The sequence below is a fragment of the Leuciscus leuciscus genome (genome assembly GCF_965113295.1).
Source record: "Leuciscus leuciscus genome assembly, chromosome: 19".
Taxonomy (NCBI): domain Eukaryota; kingdom Metazoa; phylum Chordata; class Actinopteri; order Cypriniformes; family Leuciscidae; genus Leuciscus; species Leuciscus leuciscus.
In genome coordinates, this window is record NC_138743.1 from 18,609,710 (window position 1) to 18,630,548 (window position 20,839).

General features: G+C 45.9%; 2 protein-coding genes and 1 long non-coding RNA gene across 3 annotated transcripts in view; 1 reads left to right on the top strand and 2 right to left on the bottom strand.

Moving 5' to 3' along the window:
* Nucleotides 1-20,839, bottom strand: part of LOC309481669 (exostosin-1) — a 429,414-nt gene that overhangs the window by 266,510 nt on the left and 142,065 nt on the right. The window lies entirely within an intron of this gene.
* The window catches only part of kcnk3a (potassium channel, subfamily K, member 3a), a 334,357-nt gene that overhangs the window by 63,576 nt on the left and 249,942 nt on the right, over nucleotides 1-20,839 (bottom strand). The window lies entirely within an intron of this gene.
* On the top strand, nucleotides 7,136-8,345 carry LOC309482804. Its single transcript, XR_014200383.1, has 2 exons — nucleotides 7,136-7,182; nucleotides 7,230-8,345. It is a non-coding gene; the product is annotated as an uncharacterized lncRNA (long non-coding RNA).

The window sequence follows — 20,839 nt, forward strand, 5'->3', positions numbered from 1 at the left end:
ATAATAATAATAATTTGTTACATTTATATAGCGCTTTTTCTGAGACCTCAAAGCGCTTTACATAGATGGGGGAATCTCCTCAACCACCACCAATGTGCAGCATCCACTTGGATGATGCGACGGCAGCCATATTGCGCCAGAACGCCCACCACACACCAGCTTACTGGTGGAGAGGAGACAGTGATGAAGCCAATCAGAATATGAGGATGATTAGGAGGCCATGATGGACAGAGGCCAAGGGGCAAATTTGGCCAGGATGCTGGGGTTACACCCCTACTCTTTTTCGAAGGACATCCTGGGATTTTTAATGACCACAGAGAGTCAGGACCTCGGTTTAACGTCTCATCCGAAGGACGGTGCTCTTTTTGGCAGTATAGTGTCCCCGTCACTATACTGGGGCATTAGGACCCACACAGACCACAGGTTGAGCACCCCCTGCTGGCCTCACTAACACCTCTTCCAGCAGCAACCTGGTTTTTCTCAGGAGGTCTCCCATCCAGGTACTAACCAGGCTCAGCCCTGCTTAGCTTCAGTGGGCAACCAGTCTTGGGCTACAGGGTGATATGGCTGCTGGCAGATGGCTCAGTCTATTGTGATTGATCTACTCTGTTCTCATTGGTCAGATGGCTCAGTCTGTTGTGATTGGTCTACTGTGCTCTGATTGGTCAGATGGCCCAGTCTGTTGTGATTGGTCTACTCTGCTGTGATTGGTCAGATGGTCAAGTCTGTTGTGATTGATCTACTCTGTTCTGATTGGTCAGATGGCTCAGTCTGTTGTGATTGGTCTACTCTGCTCTGATTGGTCAGATGGCTCAGTCTGTTGTGATTGGTCTACTCTGCTCTGATTGGTCAGATGGCTCAGTCTGTTGTGATTGGTCTACTCTGCACTGATTGGTCAGATGACTCAGTCTATTGTGATTGGTCTACTCTGCTCTGATTGGTCAGATGGCCCAGTCTGTTGTTATTGGTCTACTCTGCTCTGATTGGTCAGATGGCCCAGTCTGTTGTGATTGATCCACTCTGTTCTGATTGTTCAGATGGCTCAGTCTGTTGTGATTGGTCTACTTTGCTCTGATTGGTCAGATTGCCCAGTCTGTTTGTATTAGTCTACTCTGCTCTGATTGGTCAGATGGCCCAGTCTGTTGTTATTGGTCTACTCTGCTCTGATTGGTCAGATGGCTCCGTCTATTGTGATTGGTCTACTCTGCTGATTGGTCATATGGCCCAGTCTGTTTGTATTGGTCTACTCTGCTCTGATTGGTCAGATTGCCCAGTCTGTTGTTATTGGTGTACTCTGCACTGATTGGTCAGATGATTCAGTCTATTGTTATTGGTCTACTCTGCTCTGACTGGTCAGATAGCTCAGTCTGTTATTATTGGTCTACTCTGCTCTGATTGGTCAGATTTCCCAGTCTGTTGTTATTGGTCTACAAAACGTACTCGGTAACTAACGTAACCTCGGTTCTCTCTAGAAGAGGGAACGAGTACTTGCGTAAGTATCTTACGCTAGGGGAAAACCTCTTTTCCTCGAGATATTGAAGCCAAAAATTATCCTTAATTTTGCAATAATGTAAAACGCATTGCAGCAGCATGCAGACATGGGCGAGACAGCTCGCGCGCCCATTGGCTGCTCTGCGGCAACTGCACCAGCCTATCGATAGAGGCCCCTCATGACGTCAGAACCAATGAGGGTGCTTCGCGCCCATTACGTCATGTCCCGCCGAAAGCGGGTGGGGCTAGGGCTATAAATATAGCCCAGAGAGGCTGGTTTGGTCAGTTTTTTCATCGCTGAAGCGAATCAGAACGTGACGCATGCACGGCAAGATACGCAAGTACTCGTTCCCTCTTCTAGAGAGAACCGAGGTTACGTTAGTAACCGAGTACGTTCTCTTACGAGAGGTTCTCTCGTACTTGCGTAAATATCTTACGCTAGGGGAACACAGTGTAAAACGCCGTGCGTGCTTGAGACATAACACTAAAGTCCCAAGGGCAGGTGCCCGGGGCTCTTACAGTGCCTAATCAAGTCAAGTCAAGTCAAGTTTATTTGTATAGCGCTTTTCACAATACAGATTGTATCAAAGCAGCTTCACAGTATTAAATTAAAATAATACAACAAAGTTTGTTTCAAGAGGAATTTATTGATTGATAAAATTAAATTAAATATCCCCAAAATATCCCCAACTGAGCAAGCCAAAGGCAACAGTGGCAAGGAACCGAAAAACTCCATCAAGTGACCTAATGGTGTCCTAAAACTCCATCAGGTGACCTAATGGAGAAAAAAAACCTTGGGAGAACCCAGGCTCAGTCGGGGCCAGTTCTCCTCTGGCATCTATGAGCTAGAGGCCGGATTGTAGTTTGAACTGTAGGATTATATGAATGCCTGGCTGAAGAGATGCGACTTTAATCTAGTTTTAAACTGGGAGAGCGAGTCTGAGCAACGAATAGTATCAGGAAGACTATTCCAGAGTTTTGGAGCCAAATGTGAAAATGCTCTCCCTCCTTTGGTGGTTCTGGATATCCTAGGTATGACCAAAAGCCTTGAATTTAGTGATCTTAAAGAGCGCGATGGATTATAGGGTGATAGAAGATCTGTTAAATAGACTGGAGCTAAGCCGTTTAGGGCTTTGTAAGTCAGTAGCAATATCTTATAATTAATACGGAGCTTTATAGTTAACCAATGCAGTGATGATAAAATCGGTGTTATATGATCATATTTTCTTGATCTCGTAAGAACTCTAGCGGCGGCATTTTGGACTAACTGTAGCTTGTTTATTGAGGATGCAGGACAACCAGCTAATAAAGCATTACAGTAAACCAGTCTCGAGGTCATGAATGCATGAACTAACTTTTCTGCATCAGAAACTGATAGCATATTACGTAGTTTAGCAATGTTTCTAAGGTGGAAAAAGTATAACACCCAGGTCTTTTACTGTAGAGGATAAAGTAACAGGACATCCTATGATGTTAAAGTTGTATTGTGCGAGGTTTTGTGGGCGGTTTTTTGAACCGATAAGTATTACCTCTGTCTTGTCTGGATTTAATAAAAGAAAATTACGCGTCATCCAATCTTTTATATCTTTAACACACTCTGTCAATTTGGAAAATTTAGCGTTTTCATCCGGCCGTGATGAAATATATATTTGAGTGTCATCAGCATAACAATGGAAACTAATTCCATGTTTCCTTATAATATTTCCAAGTGGCATCATATATATGGAAAATAACAGAGGGCCTAATACAGATCCCTGCGGCACTCCATAGTTTACTGGAGTTATGATCGATTTTTCTCCATTTAAATAGACAAAATGGTAGCGGTCAGATAGGTATGATTTGAACCAGCTTGTCCTTGAACACCAGTATAATTTTGTAGTCGATCTAAGAGTAATGTATGATCTATAGTATCGAACGCAGCACTAAGATCAAGTAAAACTAGTATTGAGATACAGCCTTGGTCAGAAGCTAAAAGTAAATCATTTGTGATTTTAACGAGCGCAGTTTCAGTGCTATGATGCGGTCTGAATCCAGACTGAAACGTTTCATAGATATCATTTTGTTGCAAGAAAGAGCCCAGTTGAGCGGACACCACTTTTTCTAATATTTTAGACATAAATGGAAGATTTGAAATGGGTCTATAATTTGCTAGATTATTATGATCTAATTGTGGTTTCTTAATGAGAGGTTTTATAACTGCCAGTTTAAATGTTCTTGGAACATGACCTAAAGATAAAGACGAGTTAATAATATTGAGGAGAGGCTCTTCCACTACAGGTAACACTTCTTTCAGTAGTTTAGTTGGTATAGGATCTAATAAACATGTTGTTGTTTTGGATGAAGTGATAAGTTTATTTAACTCTTTTTGTTCTATAGTTGTAAAGCACTGTAATTGTTCTTGCGGGGTGATAATTGAAGCTGAATTATAAGGCGCGATTGAAGATTGAACGTTTACAATTGTGGTTCTGATGCTTTCTATTTTCTCAGTGAAGAAGTTCATGAAATCATTACTACTGAACTGTAACGGGATATTTTGTTCGGGTGACGTCTGTTTATTTGTTAGTCTAGCCACGGTGTTAAATAAAAACCTTGGATTGTTTTGGTTGTTTTCTATTAGTTTGCGGAGGTGCTCAGCCCTGGCCGCTTTTAGGGCCTTTTTATAACGTGACATACTGTCTTTCCACGCGATTCTAAAGACCTCCAAATTAGTTTGTTTCCATTTACGCTCTAAAATACGGGTTTCTCTCTTTAAAACATGCGTAGTATTGTTATACCATGGTGCTTATTTTTCTCTCTGACCTTTTTTAATTTAATAGGTGCAACCACATCCAATGTTCTAGAGAGAATGGTGCTCATAGTGCTAGTTAGTTCTTCTAGTTCATCTGTTTGTTTGGGTTCAGGCAGCAGCTGAGACAGATTAGATAAGCAATTTGAGAAATTATCTATGGTGGATGGGAGGATTGTTCTGCCTGGTTGATAACGCGACGCCGCATGACATATTACAGCAGTACGTAATATGCAAGTTACCATGTAGTGATCAGTGACTTCATCACTTTGTGGAATGATATCTATATCGGTTGGATCGGTTCCATGTGATATAATTAAATCGAGTGTATGATTAAGACGATGTGTCGGTCCGGTGACGTTTTGCTTGACCCCAAATGAATTTAATAAATCTGTAAACGCAGCTCCTAACGCATCATTTGGATTATCTACGTGTATGTTAAAATCTCCAACAATTAATGCTTTATCGACATTGACTAATAGGTCTGAGAGAAAATCTGCAAACTCTTTTAGGAAATCAGCGTAAGGCCCTGGCGGTCTATATACGGTAGCCAAGGCTAGAGATAATAGGGATGTTTTTCTAACATCTAAGAGCGTAACATTTAGTACAAGTACTTCAAATGAAATAAACGTATAACCCGTTTTCTGAGTAACATTTAGAATATCTCTATAAATGGTTGCAACACCTCCGCCACGACCAATCAGACGGGGCTCACGCTTATAACCGTATCCAGGAGGAGTAGACTCATTAATACCGAAATAATCATTTGGTGTAAGCCAGGTTTCAGTAAGGCAAAGTACATCGAAGCTATTATCTGTGACTATTTCATTTACAATAACTGCCTTAGGTGTGAGTGATCTAATGTTTAGAAGACCTAGCTTTAGAAATAGTTTTTGTTTACTAATAGCAACATTTTCTGTTTTAATAACAATTAGATTTTTCCTAGATCCTGCAGTAGATTTATTATTTGATCTCACTAAACGAGGAATAGACACGGTTTCTATGCAATGTTCTACACTAGTATTTATATCAGTTAAATTGGTGCAGCAGAGACTATGATTTGGACTTTTGGTTACTTGTCAAAGGGTATTTACAATTTTGGAGATGTTATATGACAGAAGATCCGCTCCGAATCTGCTTGGGTGTAATCCATCAGCACGGAAAAGCCTAGGACGCTCCCAAAACAGATTCCAATTATTTACAAAGAGCAGTTTCTGCTCATTGCACCATGACATTAACCATTCATTTAGCGCAAATAATCTGCTGAACTTTTCATGCCCTAATCGGTACGTGGGAAGCGGTCCTGACACAATGATCGTTGTTTCAGGCGATGTGCTGCGTACCGTTTCGATTAGATTCCTGAAGTCTTTCTTCAGAATCTCCGTCTGGCGCAGCCTGATGTCGTTCACTCCCGCGTGCAGGACCACAGTTCCGACGCGCTCGTCACCGTTCAGGATCTCGGGAACGCGAGCAGCGATTTCAGAAACACGAGCACCAGGAAAGCAGTGACTGTGCACCTTACTTTTACCTAACGTAGCGTGTACGTGCCGAACGATGGAATCGCCGATGATCACAGCATCGCGTTCTATTTCGCGTAGAGGGGAGAAGCGGTTTTGTGTGGATAACTCGAAAACCGGGAGGGTCGGAGAAAGTCTTGGTCTAAACCTGACTCGCGTCTTCCGCTGCGGAACCACCCAGGCTTCGTGGTGGCGTGTTGGAGCCGGAGTGAACGAGACCATGGCTGATTGCGACCGATGCTGAGGAACACACGGAGTAGCCGCGGTCAGAGTCAGCGGGTTAGTAACGTTAAACACTGATTTGTGTGCATCGGCGCGTGATGTTTCAAGAGCCAAACACCGGTCTCTCAGCTCGGCCTGTCTCAATAAAAGGTCGTGGATCTGTTTCTCAACAGCTTCCAGCTCAGACTGCAGTGCGTGCAGCTCAAATGTGTCCTCACCTGCACCAAAAGGTAGACTACTTACATCTGATATATTCGCCATTTTAACAGATGGACAGTGAGTTAGCAACGAAGCTACCAGTGATGCTATCAATATTAATACTAATTTATGACTGAAGTCTTGGATATAATCCGTTTATTTATAAAAAAAAATTTTTTAGTGGTAGGGGTGTAGAGTAGACGCACGATAAAAAATGTTTGTAAGTGAGTGTGGAGAAGACGCGTTCAGCCGTGATCCACGGACGTACCTTTAAGAGTATCCAGTGTTGGATCACTAATAGGCTTGAGACGCGTCTGCTCAACAGTCCGCGTTGTAACTATGAGGGTTTTTTTTAGGTTTTTTAGTGGTAGGGGTGTAGAGTAGACGCACGATAGGCAAAAAAAAAAAAAAAAAAATGTTTGTTTGTAAGTGAGTGTGGAGAAGACGCGTTCAGCCGTGATCCACTGGAGTAACCTATAAGAGTATCCGGAGTTGGATCACTAATAGGCTTGAGACGCGTCTGCTCAACAGTCCGCGTTGTAACTATGAGGTTTGAGCAGTAACGTTAGTGCTTCTCAGTGAGGAAAAGTAGAAAATGTTCGTTGTAAGCGAGTTTAAAGAGAAAAATCAAGATTTATAAATCAAATCGATAGATCTCCAAAAACAACAACGCATTCAGACGCGACGCATGATAATAACAGGACAAGACATTACTCACCGTGTTTGTTGAGTGTTTCTTACTCACCTGAGCTTTTATGAACTCAAAGGCGCGAGCGCGCGAGAGAAAATAAATAAATAAAAATAGCTGAGCGCACGGGTGGCGCGTTAACAGGCTAGCGAATTACTAGCGTGTTGTGCTAGTAGTAACGGAAGCTAGCGATGTCAGGTAATCTGAGATGTTGGGTAAGCTGTATTTAGTAGTAGTATAGACCAGTGGTTTTCAAACTGTGGGTCGCGACCCACTTGTGGGTCACACAGTGAGAAAAGGTGGGTCGCACAAAGGCACTTAGCTGCAGCTAAATTTACGTTACGATGAGTGAAACAAAACCAGTCCGATTAATGACCAAACGACTATGAGTTTTAGCGCCCGCCAAAGTGTTATTTGATCGCTGAGTAATGTAGATGAACTGCTGCGCTTGTGACAGAGTCACAGTGCATGTTTAACTGAAAGAACGAGCAGAGAGAGTACTCGGTCGCGCGCGCGCGCTCTCTCTCTCTCTCTTCGGAGCCAGGCGAAAGTGTAAAAAAGACTTCACCGTCTCCAAACTAAGCGCTGTCTTGCTCTCTCTCCCTCGCACATATTAATCAAAATAAATCGACACGGTGGTAAAAGGTCGGAAGACCAAAGTTTCATGTGGAGCATTCAGAGATTTTTTTTCTTCTTCCTCAATTACCGCTGGGTGTGAATTGTGCTAAATAAGTTGTTGCCTTATCTTCTCTGAAAAGCATCCCAGACATTCAGCTGACATAAAACAACACTTTAATTAAACGAAAAAAACTATCCAGTGATTAAACGTTTTCTGTGTTGACACAAATCTTGGATGTCTATGTCCTAACTGCTGGGATAATCACACAACGCGCACAACATGTCCAATTCGCGAACTAATTACTCCTTTGAACGATTCATTTTAATGAATGGACAACTGATCTTTCCAACAGTGAACTCAGGAGACGTTTGAATCAGTAACACTTTACAATAAAGTTCTATTTATTACATAAATTACATAAAAAGTACAGTTTGCTTACTCAAGCTTAAGCTTTAAAATAAATAAAACCCCTTGTTTTTTTTTTGAAAAGCATATGACTACATTTTTCCACACAGTGCTATCAAGAATCGATAAGAGAATCGTTAAAGAATCGGTTCGATAATCAGAATCGTCAGTGGCATTATTATTATTGATAAAATCTTATCATTTCCCATCCCTATGTGAAGACGGTAAAATTATAATCAAACATTAAAGAACATACATGTTTTTAAAAGTTTTTTTAAGAGTTAAAAGTTTAAAATATTTTGCTAACATGAAGGCTTGTCACTGTCAGTCTTTTTACATCAGTGCAAAACTAGGGAATGCAGATTAAGACCATCAGCATGCATTGATTAATCCCATGGCATGTAGCAAAAAATAAATAAATGTGCGACCAAATCATGCTGGTGCGACCAACTGAGAAAGTTGGTAGCACCAGTGCAAGTGGGTCTTGAGATTGATTATACTTGTCTAGGTGGGTCCTAGAATGAAAAAGTTTGGGAACCCCTGGTATAGACAACTAGAAATTGTAGTAAATGATGGTTCAAAACAAGGAAATACGAGGCTAAGACGGAGCTTACAGACTGATAAATATGGGGGACTTACGCACTGCCCACAGAAGTATACAGACGATCAGTGATCGACGCTCTAGCAGTTTCAGCATCCTGAGCCGATAGCATCGGGCGGGCAATACTGAAAAATTAAACCGAGATACAACCTAGCTTGTAAAGCGGGAACCTCGAAGTTATAAAACCTTATAAATGTAGACGGGGAGGCCCAGCCAGCCGCCATACAGATATCTTGCAAGGCAATCCCACTGGACCAAGCCCACGACGAGGCCATGCCTCTTGTGGAGTGCGCTTTGACACCTATCGGGCATTGCAGGCCCTTGGATGTGTAAGCTAGCGCTATAGCATCAACTATCCATCTGGATAGACTCTGTTTTGACGCCGCTAGTCCCTTAGAACGTCCGCTGAACAAAACAAAGAGCTGCTCCGTCTGTCTGAAAACAGATGAGCGAGACACATAGGCTCTTAACGCCCTGACCGGGCAAAGGAAGCCTGCGTCCCCTTCCTCTTCAGAAACCGGCAGGGCCGACAGGGAGATAACCTGTGCCCTAAACGGTGTATTGAGGGATTTAGGAACATATCCGTGCTTTGGTTTGAGTATGACTCTCGAGTCATTAGGCCCAAACTCCATACACGTCGCGCTCACTGAGAGCGCTTGCAAATCCCCTATGCGCTTCACTGAAGCGAGAGCCAGAAGAAACACTGTTTTGAAAGACAAGAGTTTCAGGTCTATTGACTGTATTGGCTCGAATGGGGCACCTTTCATGGCTTCCAGAACCGTGGAAAGGTCCCAAACGGGAACTGAGGGAGGTCTGGGAGGGTTCAGCCTCTTAGCTCCTCTAAGGAAGCGAATGACCAGATCGTTCCTTCCTAATGACTGGCCAAGCGGTGGTTCAGCTGCTATGGCCGCCACATAAACTTTGAGCGTGGATGGGGTTCTGCCCTTATCCAGAAGCTCTTGTAAAAAGGAGAGAACCTCTGGCACCCCACAGCGTGAGGGTGAAGTGCCACTCGCTGTACACCAGCTAGTGAACACAGACCATTTTGAGGAATAGAGCCGCCTCGTAGATGGAGCTCTAGCCTGTGTGATCGTGTTTAACACTCCCGCTGGGAGGTTAACGGGTACCCGTTGATGGCCCACACATGTAGGGACCAAAGCTCCGGGTAAGGATGCCAGATCGAGCCGTTTGCCTGCGAGAGGAGATCCCTCCTCACCGGTATCGGCCACGGGGCGGTACTCGTCAGCTGCATCAGGACTGGAAACCAGACTTGGTTTGTCCAAAATGGGGCGACGAGTAGCACCGGGCATCCGCTCTCCCTGATTCGCTCTAACACCTGGGGTAGGAGCGTGACAGGGGGAAACGCATAGAGCGGGCAGCGGGGCCAGACGTGAGCCAGCGCATCCCTGCTCTTGGAGAAAAATTCCTGACAATGAGTGTTCTCTTGAGACGCAAATAGGTCTATTTTCGCTCTGCCAAATGTCTTCCATAGCAGTTTGACTGTCTGTGGGTGTAAAGACCATTCTCCTGCCGGAAGATAGTTTCTGGACAGTCTGTCTGGTCCCACATTCAGATGGCCGGGCACATGCGCTGCCCTGAGCGAGCGCAGATTGTGCTGAGCCCAGACCAGGAGGTGTTCCGTCAGCCTGTGAAGGATTCTGGATCTGATACCTCCTTGGTGATTTATATAAGCCACCACTGACATGTTGTCCGAACGGACCAAGACGTGGTGTCTTTTTATCTGGGGACAAAAGCGCCTCAGCGTGTTGTCGACTGCCATCAATTCCAGGCAGTTTATATGCAGAAGCTTCTCCCTTTCCGACCACTGGCCGAATAACGGTCTGCCCTCGAGCAGCGCTCCCCATCCCGAGGTTGAGGCGTCCGTAGACACCACCTTCACACTCGAGGAAGTCCCCAGGCTTACTCCTGACCGGTACCAGTCGGTCACTGTCCAAGGTTTCAGAGCTGCGACGCATTTCTGATCGACCTTGAGGCGCGCGAGACCGGAGGTCCAAGCTCTGCGCGGCGCGCGCGCTTTCAACCAATACTGCAGCGGGCGCATGCGAAGCAGACCCAGCTGAAGCACTGAGGATGCTGAAGCCATGAGACCCAGCATCCTTTGAAACTTTTAGACCGGGACTAAAGCGCCGTGGCGAAAAATCTCTGTCATGCGCTGAATACTTAGTCTGCGCTGCGGCGACAGCTGTGCTGTCATAGACAGCGAGTCCAGATCTGTGCCCAGAAAAGATATTTTCTGACTGGGAGACAGCGAACTCTTCGCCCAATTGACTGTGAGACCTAAATTCTCGAGGTCATCGAGTAATATGGTCCTGTGTTTCTATGAGCTCCGACTGTGATCGAGCTAGAACCAGCCAATCGTCCAAATAATTCAGCACTCGTATGCCTCGGAGCCTGAGGGGTGCGAGCGCTGCATCCATGCACATCGTGAATGCGCGAGGTGCCAGGGATAGGCCAAATGACAGGACTGTGTACTGATATGCCTGACCCTCGAAGGCGAATCTCAAAAATCGCCTGTGACGTGACGCTATTTGTATTTGAAAATAAGAGTCTTTCAGATCTATCGACATGAACCAGTCCCCTTGGCAAATTTGCGAGAGGATTTTCTTGGTCGTGAGCATTCTGAACCGTCGTTTCAGAAGTGCTTTGTTTAGTCGTCTTAGATCTAGAATGGGTCTGAGACCCCCGTCTTTTTTGGGTACCAGAAAATATCTGCTGTACATGCCCCCTTCGCTCTGAGCTTGTGATAAGGGTTCTATAGCCCCTTTGCTCAGTAACTTGGCTATTTCGGCTCGAAGTAGGTGTGCTACTTCCTTTTTCACCGTAGTATCGATTCGAGCCGCTTTGCGTTGCGGGCGTCGACCGAACTGTAGCGAATAGCCTCTTTCTATAATGTTCAGCACCCACTCTGATACCCCGGGGAGCTCTGCCCACGCTTTCGCGTGAGTGGCTAGGGGTAGAATGATATCTGGGCTCTGGTCGCGACCTAGTGGCGAGCGGAGAGCAACGGTGTGCTGTAACATGAGCGCCGCGTTTGCAGCGTGTGAGACTGGGGGCGCGCTGATCACAGCGGGCAGCCTGCCCGCGCTCAGTTCTCCTGCAGCGGTGTGCTGAGAGAGAGCGAGCGTGGTGAGCCCCGTGGGGTTTAATATGTCTGTGAGCGAATGAGGGCGCGGGACAACGGGCCCATCCATAACGCTGAGAACACCGTCTGTTTGTGCAGACTGTATGTGCGTTGGTTTCGTTTTTACAGAAACCGTGAGACATGTAGCACTGTAGGCACTGGGACGTGGGCACAATCACTACATTTGGTGCACAACCGACATGAGTCGATTTTATTTGTGCGGGCCGTGTGTGGCGGGCCGTGTCTGTGTGTAGGAATGGGCACTGGGCAGTGGGCATTTTTACTACTCATAACACCATCGGCCGTGGCCGGAACCATAGAAACGGTGCTTGGGTGCAGGCGAGCGGGTTGTACAACGCGCTTGTTGGCTGCAAAAATACACATCTGCAGTCGCCTTTTCAGGGAACTGACAGAGCGAGCATTGACGGCATAATTTTATCTGCCGGTAGACCCAGGATCGAACACGGGTCTCTCGCGCGAAAACCTGAGAATCTGCCACTGGGCCACAGGGGAAGACACATAGGCAATTAGTTAGCACGAGTATTATCAGAGAGCGTCAACATGCTGGCATTTGTTTGCAGGCGTGCGTGCATTACAACAGGCTCGCTCACTGCAGTATTGACATTTCCAGTTGCCTGAACTTCAGAGGGGAATGAGAAATGTGTGAGAAATAGAATTCGGCCCGGCCGCAGCCGGACATAAACACTCTTTTCTCCTTTCGCCAGTGACGCACGGGAACCATAGAAACGGTGTTTGGGTGCAGGCGAGTGGGTTGTACAACGCGCTCGTTGGCTGCAAAATGCACATCTGCAGTCGCCTTTCAGGGAACTGACAGAGCGAAGCATTGGAGGCATAATGTATCTGCCGTTAGACCGGGATTCGAACACCAGTCTCTCGTGCGAAAAACCAAAGATTCCGATTACGGGGGGGGGGGGGGGGGGGGGGTTCAGGAGCAGTCTCGGAGAAGGATGCCAGGTGAGTCCGCAGAGTCACCATAGGCAGTAACTAGCTCGCAGTGAGGGCAGTAGCCGTCAGCGAGCGCGAGAGCTGCGCGTCCTCAGGAAAGGGGCGTCTTGAAAAAGCTTTTAGTGCAATGAGAGTGTGTGTCGCGCCGGCGAACACACACACATACACAAAACACAGTAGCAGAGAAAAGGATATGTACGCCGGAAAGCGTGAGCAGGAACGGCGACTGAAGGCGGCGAGTTGTCGACCGGCAGCTTCAGATGCAGAACTAATCCCGCTGAGTGCTTGAATCAGATGGCGCGGCTTCCTCTCAGGATCCAGCGATGTGTAGGCTCGCTGAAGAGATGAAAAACTGACCAAACCAGCCTCTCTGGGCCGTATTTATAGCCCTAGCCCCACCCGCTTTCGGCGGGACATGACGTAATGGCCGCGAAGCACCCTCATTGGTTCTGACGTCATGAGGGGCCTCTATCGATAGGCTGGTGCAGTTGCCGCAGAGCAGCCAATGGGCGCGCGAGCTGTCTCGCCCATGTCTGCATGCTGCTGCAATGCGTTTTACATTATTGCAAAATTAAGGATAATTTTTGGCTTCAATATCTCGAGGAAAAGAGGTTTTCCCCTAGCGTAAGATACTTACGCAAGTACGAGAGAACCTCTCGTAAGAGAACCTCCATTAGTATATCTGAAATTTTTTAGCGCCAGAGGCTTCATCAGCTCTTGATACACAGTGATACGAACAGTAACAATGGCGTCAGTTTTACTGTATCAATTCCTGCGTGAGTCCTCATCACTTGGAAGTGCAGCAAAGTGGATTTGCTTTCGCAGCACAGAAAATAGCGTCTTCTCGACATGCCATTGACACGAACCAAACTCTTCCAGGCCTCAGATACAACTAGTGTTTGAGGGCGGGGCAAAGTAAACGTTGTTCGCAGGCAGCCAATGAAGACTATAGGCTGGCATTATGCAAATTTGTTACAAACCTCATTTCAGAATCGATTATTTCTGAATTTTTATCTTAGAAACTTTGCAGACATTTTACATTCACAAACAGCTATTACACACTACATGAGAGGTAATTTCCGAAAAAGCCTAACAGGCACACTTTAATTTAGTTTGTTTAGTTATATATATATATATATATATATATATATATATATATATATATATATATATATATATAAATTAATGCAATTTATAATACCAAAGTGAAAATAATGGCTGTTGTTTAAGACCGGAAAAAGTACCACACCTTTATCAACTGATATACAGTACAAACCACGTGGATTTTCTTTAAATTACCTATAAAACAACAATATGATTAACAAACAAATAAAAGCAAAACATAAATAGCCTAAAGCCCATAACTAATTACAATACGAAACTCATGAGTGTCACTATCATAATGATAATGTTATGCATAAGTACTCACAATAACAGCATCAGATGTTTACCTGGATGTGCTCTGCAGAGAGAGACTGTCTCCATACCATCTGCTGTGAAAAACTGATCAAGTGAGATGTAAATAACAGATTGCATTTTCAGATTATATGATGGAGAATTTAGCCTTGTGCATTTGAGAAAGTGAGAAAAATGTAACAGCAGATGTGTAAATTCATGCCCATAAGTATTCTAATCAGATGATCACTCAAATCCATACTTGGCTGCACTTTTAGTTTCACACAGTTTTCCCACTCTTTACAGCTTTCATAGCACCAAATTTTGCTTGTGCACAATTTCCCCAAAACTGAGAAGGAAGCCTGTATCTGTAGTCCATTATTATTTTGTCCCAATTTATTGGTTAAAAACATTGTAACAAAGATTTTTTTTCGGATGAATCTGTTCAAGAGTTCAGAGGTATACACAATATGTATTATAGTTCAAAATGATAATAAATGCAGTTAGCTGAACATTACAGTGAAATTACAATTTAAGTAAGACTTAAGTATATGTCATTTGTTAATTACTTATATTGTCTTTGAAATATGGGTAAAGTGTACTGCCGATTGTACTGACAAACATTTGTGGTAAACTACAATATACTTCTGTTTGAACTTGTATGTCATTAATGTTAATATATTTGTAAATAAACCTTAAATACACGCTTAAAATTATAATCGTGCTTTGGTAAATTAGTCAACATCAATATAACTGTACTTCTTTACATCATATAACAAAAGATTATCAAAACTACTTAAGTGTGTGACGAAAAGTCATGAAAGAATACTCTCTTTAAGTATACCCAAGTTAACTTTTATTGAATTAAATATACAGTACTGTGCAAAAGTCTTAGGCATGTTAGTTTTAAGTCAGTCATTTATATATTTTGTTGTAGTGTGTCAGTAGGAAATATTAGTTTACATTTCCAAACATTCTTTTTGCCATTAATTGTAATAATCCAGTGAGATTTCTGTATGCACAAGGAATCTGACAACAGCCAGGATGATCTGATCTCACCATCATTGAGTCTGTCTGTGATTACATGAAGAAACAGAAAAAATTGAGACAAACTAAATCCAGAAGAACTGCGGGAACGTCTCCAAGATGCTTGAAGAAACCTTCCTGCAAAGCTACAGTACTGTGAAAAGTACTGGCACTTGTGTTAAAAATGCTATGAACTATATTAATGATATCTATGAACTATATTAACCTGCCTAAGACTTTTGCACAGTACTGTATCTGCAACATTTATTTTTTATATGTTCTTTCAAGATTTAAGGTACACAATAAGTGAACATTCAATACAATTAAGTGCATTTCTATACAAAGTGCTTTTGTATGAATAATACCACACTAAATTTCCCCTTCGTCAGCTCACTATGACGTACGTCAGAAGTGATTCTGACGAATGGGGATCTCGCTCGAGAGCCTATCTACTTTGAGTGTAATTAAATGAACCAATGCACATTGGCATGCGATAATTGCACCTGCTGTGCATCGCAGCGCAAGCATATTATGAGCGGCAGGTGCATTGCATCCTTGTTCTTTCGCTTCGGAGCCAGACAGTGTAAGCTGTTCCTGTCTCCTGCAAGATCTACTGTGTGTGTCTTCGAGTCTCTGCAAGAAGAATCTCTGTTTCCTGGTGTTGGTATGACGGCACGGACAGTGGTGGTTGCGATCTCTCCTGTGTATCCCCGGTTTAGAGCAAACAGCTGTGTTCACAGCTTTGTTGGTTCGGAGGGCATGTCCAAAGAGAGTGAGTGCTCAAAAAAGGATTGCACTATCCCGTGTGTAGCCGCGGCTATCTCCCTGTGCGCTTCGGCACCAAGGAGAGCACTTCTGAAAGAGCTAACACAATCTGACCCTGCATCTTTTTCAAGATCGTGATCGTGTGTTTCTGGATGCGGCCAATGTCTGACTCCGGCTGACGGTCATGATCGCTGTATCACGTGCTTGGGCCCATAGCGGGAACATGACCATCGCGGCGTTAGGGTCGAGACTCCGATACCTCGAAGGAGGTGGAGCCCCTTCGCTTATTCCCCGATCTAGTGCTTCTTCTGCCCAGCAGAAGAGGCCTACTTTGGGTAATAGCCTTGGTGACCTGAGGATCACGGTGAGATGTAACCTGCCGAGTCAACCTCCTCAGCCCCTCACTCCTCTCTAATGCTGCAAACCGTGGAGCCTCCAAGAGAGCGCGCTGGGCCACCCCAGTCATTTCTTTTGGAGCTCCACCAGATGATCAGGTGTCGTTTGCTGCATCGGAGGGTGAGCTAATGTCCTCTGGGGATGATGATTCGGCTGTGCTGCTTCCTTCGGGTGTGCCAGCATTGCCCGAGTCAGACCCAGAGCTCACGGCTATGCATTACCGGGCCGGCGCAAGTGTTGGGCTCGAGTGGAACCCTCCACCATGTCCCGAACCTTCACGGCTGGATGATTGGTATCTCGGGGCGGCCCGTGCTGGTTCTCAACACCCCGCCCCAGTACCTCTCTTTCCAGAAGTGCATGACGAGGTTACCAGAGCATGGACGGCACCTTTTTCTGCCCGAAACCGTTCTGGTGCCTTCTCCTCCCTCACTACCCTCAATGGTGGAGCGGCTAAGGGTTCCCCCCGGTGGAGCGGTCTGTGGAGATACAGCTGTGTCCCAAGACCGCTACCTCCTGGCGGGGTAATCCGCGCCTCCCCTCCCGGGCGTGTAAGTTCTCGTCCGCTCTCGCAGACAAGGCTTACTCAGCCTGTGGAGAAGCTGCCTCCGCCCTGCATGCCATGGCGCTCCTGCAGGTCTACCAAGCCAAGGCGCTCAAGGAATTGCACGGCATATAATTTCTTCCATCTCTGGGTCACAAGAGGGCGCGGATGGCAGTGAGCGACGCTTCCATGTCTTGCCACTCCCATACCTCTCTCTCATCGCCAGCGGGCAGCAGTGTGCGGCTCGGGGACACCACCAGGCCTTCCCACGCACCCTCTGCCTCACCCTGGAACCAGGTAAGTGTTACATGGCATACTCAGACTCCGCTTCGAGCCGCCTCATTGCCTTCTGAGCCGAGTCCCTGTGTTCCACCTTGCTTCCCCACCCCGGGTACGTCTGTGGAGACGTCCGGGTATGTCTGTGGTCCCGTTGGTCCAGCTTGCATGGTGTCAGGGAGCCTGGCTAGCGCTTACCAGCCCATCTCGCTAGCTCATCTGTGCCATCAGACTCGTCTGTGCAATTCAGTTCGCCTGGTGCCCACCCAAGTTCACGGGTATCCACTTCACCTCTGTGCGGAGTTGCGATGCCCCTGTCTTGCGGGCAGATATCGATGTCCAACTGGCGAAGGACGCGATCAAGACGGTCCCTCCAGCCGAAATGAGGACAGGGTTATACAGCCTATATTTCATTGTACCCAAGAAAGGCAGTGGGTTACGACCGATCTTGGACCTGTAAACCTTGAATCGGGCCCTGCACAAGCTCCCGTTCAAGACGCATTTTCAAATGCATCCGTCCCCAAGAATGGTTTTCCGTGATCGACCTGAAGGACACGTACTTTCACGTCTCGATTCTCCCTCGACACCAGCTCTGTCACCTCAGCCTGTTGGATCTTCGGGACAAGAGCAAACTCTCCCCTGAGCAGAGGATCTCTTATCTCGGTATGGAGCTGGACTCGGTCAACCAGACAGTGCAAATCACAGAGGAGCGCATCCGGTTAGTTTTGAACAGCTTGCGTACAATCAACCCATTCGGGACTCGACCCATTGCCAGTTGTTTTATTCCTTGACCAAGGGGACCCTCGGCACGGATGCACGGCGCACAGCTGGCCCTGGTGCCTACAAGTATGCGTTTCCCCCAGTGAGCCTTCTCGCACAGACACTGTGCAAAATCAGGGAGGATGAGGAGCAAGTCTTGTTATTTGCGCCGTATTGGCCCAACCGGAACTGGTTCCCAGAACTTATGCTCCTCGCGATAGCCCCTCCTTGGCCCATTCCTCTGAGGGAGGACCTGCTTTCTCAGAGACAGGGCACTCTATGGCACCCACGTCCAGACCTCTGGAAATTCCATGTCTGGTTCCTGGATGGGACGCGGAGGTTCTAGGTGTCCTACCCCAGGCTGTGGTAGACACCATCACTTCTGCTAGAGCCCCCTCAACGAGGCGCCTCTATGCACTGAAGTGGAACCTGTTCGTTGAATGGTGTTCTTCCCAACGTGAACCCCCCCGAAGATGTCTGATCTGAGTTGTGCTTTCTTTCCTTCAAGATGGGTTGGAGCGAAGGCTGTATCCCTCCACCCTCAAAGTGTATGTTGCCGCTTTCATCACACATCACAATGCAGTGGAAGGTAAGTCACTGGGAAAGCATGATCTGATCTTCAGTTTCCTGAAGGGAGTGAGGAGACTGAATCCGCCTCGCCCTCCCCTATACCCTATTGGGACCTATCTCTGGTGCTCAGCGCACTGCAGAGACCTCCCTTTGAACCACTGCAGTTAGCTGAGTTAAAGATCCTGTCACTAAAGACAGTCCTCCTGACTGCTCTGGCTTCCATCAAGAGGGTAGGGGACCTGTAAGCATTTTCGGTCGACGAATCGTGCCTAGAATTTGGGCTGACCAACTCTCACATTGTCCTGAGACCCCGGCCTGGATACGTGCCCAAGGTTCCTACCACTCCTTTTAGGGACCAGGTAGTGAACCTGTAAGCGGAAGTGAACCTTTTGAGGAGGCAGACCCAGCCCTAGCTTTTTTTCTGTCCCGTCCGCTCCTTGTGGTTGTAGGTGGACAGAACGCAAAGCTTCAGGACCTCATATCTGCTCTTCGTCTGTTACGGAGGCCAGCAGAAGGGAAAGGCTGTCTCCAAGCAGAGGTTATCCCACTGGATAGTGGATGCTATTGTTTTGGCGTATCAGTCCCAAGACATGTCTTCCCTGTTCGGGTTGCGAGCACACTTAACTAGAAGTGTTGCTTCCTCCTGGACGCTGGCTCAAGGCGCCTCGCTGACAGATATATGTAGAGCTGCGGGCTGGGCAACACCTAACACGTTCGCTAGATTCTATAGCCTCCGTGTAGAGCCGGTATCTTCCCTCATACTTGCCACCAGTGGCCAGTAGCACGAAGAACCCGTTCTTAGTGTCGGCTTGCAACGCCACTCACACCCTGCTGGACCGGATACGTGCGTCTATTTGCTCCAGTAGTGTTCCCCAGAAATGGCTAACCCTGTCGAGTTCCTCCGTCACCCTGCGGCAGTCAGACGTTGCGGAGCGTCCCTTCCTCAAGGGCATGCTTTCCCAGCGTTATCCAATAAGTCACACTGAGTGGGTCTTGCGGGACAGCAGTGACTGACCTTCTCTGCTTAGAGCTCCTACTTTCTGCCCAACACTGCAGTCAGGCCAGGAGGCTCAAGCGGAGCGCTGGAAGGGCCAGCAGCCATGACGTTTTGGTAGAAATCCCCATTCGTCAGAATCACTTCTGATGTACGTAATAGTGAGCTGACGAAGGGGAATGTCTCGGTTACGTATGGTAACCCTTGTTCCCCGAGGAGGGAACGGAGACATACGTCCCCTTGCCACAGTTGCATAGCTCCCGCTGTACGGCCGAGTCACAAGTCCAGCTCCTCAGCGGAAAAACAAGGATGCGATGCACCTTCCGCTCATTATATGCTCGCACCGCGATGCACAGCAGCTGGTTTAACCCCCTGAGGTCAGCTATCGCGCGGGCGTGATTTGCTCGGTTTTTTTCTTATCAGTTGAAACGAGAGTCCAAATAATCTGTTGACTTTGATTTTACAAACCAGTTTCATACATCAATCGATCCTGTTAAGTGTGTATTATTTTTGTGTATACTCACAATAAAAACAAAGTGTTGTGCTTTTTGCCAAATAAAGAAAAATAAACATGATGTGAGTTCTGCTTTCTCTCTGTCAGTGAAGTCAATTCTGAAACGCGTCCGAAAATGAACCATAACTGAGCGAATACTCAGTCAAACAGGCATACAGACACACAGGCATGAAGCTTGAATTCTCTTCTTTTAAATGAAGTCATTTTTATAAAAAAACAAATATTCTCAGTTTATGTAATCTGTATGAAAAGAGCGAGATGTCAGTCGTTCTCATCTCAGCTAATTATTTGTAATGTGACCCCGCCCACGGAGAGTGCGCCCTATTCAAACGCAAATGACTGAGACGATCCCATGCAAACTGTGAACGCCCCCATATCAGCTCGAGAAAACACATCAAGTTTATTCAGATCATTGTACTTGTTTACACCGTCTCGCGCCGCTGTGAGGAATAATAATAATGGAAAATGTACCTCAGAAGTGCTGGTATTTCGAGGAGCAACGGATCCTGAGAATACTGTAGTAAGTTTTTTTTTCATTCTCAAGTGAATCGCGTTTCTGTGTGTGAATGAATGAACGTCAGAGATGCGCGCTGTTTACCACAACTCGCAAAAAGACAGTTTAAATTTGAATCGCATTTCTGTGTGTGAATGAATGATCCGCTTTTAGCAAACTGTATTGCTATACTGAGATGAGTAAAAATCAACTGAAATATGTTGAAATAAAATGTATTTGTATAAGCAACGTATTAAACTGCAAATTAACATTTATATTTCTTATATAAACGAAAGACCTATGTTACAGACATATGAAAGATAACATTTCGTTGACTTGTTTTGGATAGATTATACATTTTTACTGTAAAATATTTGCCACCTCAAATAAGCTTTTGTTTGCCCATTTTTGCTCATAATTATGTTAAATATAGTATGTTTTGTCAAAAATAAAGTATCAAATAATCAATCAAATCG